The 2,114-nt window shown below is 39.7% G+C and overlaps 1 protein-coding gene across 1 annotated transcript in view; it reads right to left on the bottom strand.

Annotated features, from left to right (window-relative positions):
* fam184a (family with sequence similarity 184 member A) overlaps nucleotides 1-2,114 on the bottom strand; it is a gene marked incomplete at its 5' end in the record, with an annotated part of 80,745 nt that overhangs the window by 49,789 nt on the left and 28,842 nt on the right.

Below are 2,114 nucleotides of genomic sequence, written 5' to 3' on the forward strand. Positions count from 1 at the left end.
ATGAGCACTGACAGGTGAATAACATTGATTATCTGGTTATCATGGCTCCTGTCAGTGGGGGTGATATATTAGACAGCAAATGAACATCTTGTCCTCAAAGTTGATGTGTTAGAAGCAGGAAAAATGGGCAGCGTGAGGATTTGATCGACTTTGACAAGGAGCCACATTGTGATGGCTAGACGACTGGGTCAGAGCATCTCCAAACCTGCAGTCAGTATCTATCAAAAGTGGTTCAAGGAAGGAAAAGAATCAGTGGCCAAGGCTCATTGATGCATGTGGGGGGTGAAGGCTGGCCTGTGTGGTCCGAGCTACTGTAGCTCAAACTGCTGAAACAATTAATGCTGGTTCTGATAGAAAGGTGTCAGAACACACAGTGCAGAGGGTTATGTGTCCAAATAATTCATTAAAGGGTCAGTAAACTCAAATTATTAAAATTAAAAAAAATTAAAAACATATAGTACTTTCTCTCTTAGCTGTACTGCTGTATATTAGTTTGATTTTATTTATCCAGGGTTTGAGATCATGGATTACATAGGCCCACATATTATTGACTACTTGACTATTTTAAGGAAAGGCGTGACTGTTTTATATAGATATTTCAAGCTACTGTACGTGTTACAGTTCATACTCAGACTACAGTCGATCTACATTATAATCAGTAAATTAATGTAAATATGTCTGACAACAGAGTGTAAACTGCTTCACAGGTTTCCTATAATCTTTATATGATGCCTCATATTAAACTGTGTAAGTAGTATTTGCTGAGAGGACTGTCAGTGTGGATCAGCTGTGACAGGACTCTCTTCGTCTCCAGTGTGAGAAACACTTAAGTGCAGTTTCCAACCAACAGCACTTCACAGTTGCGGTTAACCTGCAAAATGTCACTTGGATGCAAAACGGCTACACTACTGCTGTGTTCAAGGTTTGACCTTTTTACGTGTCTGTGCCCAGGGGACCATTGTCTCATGGTCCATTCATGTCTGAGACATCGGTCTGATTTCTACCTTCACCCCAATGAAAACAGACACGAGGAAAGTTTTGTCTGTGGTGCTCACAGCATTAAAAATATCTTTTAAACAGCAAATTCTCTTTGCAGAAACAGTGTCCCAATTACTCTGGATAATCCACAGACCTCACTGTGAACAGCTTTTACTGGAACTACTTTCAACCAGAAAAATAGACCTCATGAAAACAGTTGACAGTGTGTTCGGTGGATTATCCGGGGTAACTGGGACACTGTTTCTGAAAAAAAAAACAAAAAAACAAGAGCATTTTTTTTTTCTAAATTGGATGAACCAACCCTGGTACAGTTTTTAACCATCAATTCCATGTATGTGCCCCAATGTTCACAGACTAGCTGTTATATAAGCACGTCCACTATTTCACCTGCAACAAGTTGATACCAATTCTTCAAAGTAAATGTAGGGAATCACTATCTGAAGCTACTGTAGTCTGAGGGAATGTAAGTCAATTATAAAGTCAATAAAACCATTTCATCACAAAAGAAGTGGTGTAAAACAATAAATAGATATCCAGGCGTTCGGCACTGTCGAGAGTCTCTTCAGCATAAAAAATACAAAATCTATTTTTAAGTGGAAAAGCTTTCAGTGGTTATGACCATTAAGGCACTATTTAATGCTGAGATAAACTCTAATAGAGTCATTTAGAGGCTGCCGACTTTACTGTGTGAAAAATACATCCGTTCACACCTCAAAACAGTCAATTTCATTCTTTGAGTAATTCTCTGAATAATAACACTTCAACAGTCTGTGGACGTTAACAGAGACTTTGAGCTGGGGGCTTTAACACTGGATTGAGCTGAGAAGTTGCAGAGCCCTCCTAGGATAATGCTCTGTCACGGTCAATACTGTGAGCCTGATGACCTGTGTGTGTGTGTGTTGCAGTAAGTGTGGGAAATGAAAATAGGTAAACGGAAAGACTTCCATTTCCCATCCATTTCTAATTTCACGCTTTCTCTTTGTTAAAAGACGAGATAAATACAGTGGGTGTTACTTTCTTTTCCCCTCTCAAATACACACACACACACACACACACACACACACACACACACACACGCCTACCTGAGTGTTTCAGTCCATTTGAGCTCCAGCTCC

Source organism: Morone saxatilis, unplaced genomic scaffold (genome assembly GCF_004916995.1).
Source record: "Morone saxatilis isolate NCDOM2014 unplaced genomic scaffold, NCSU_SB_2.0 Contig7, whole genome shotgun sequence".
Taxonomy (NCBI): Eukaryota; Metazoa; Chordata; class Actinopteri; family Moronidae; genus Morone; species Morone saxatilis.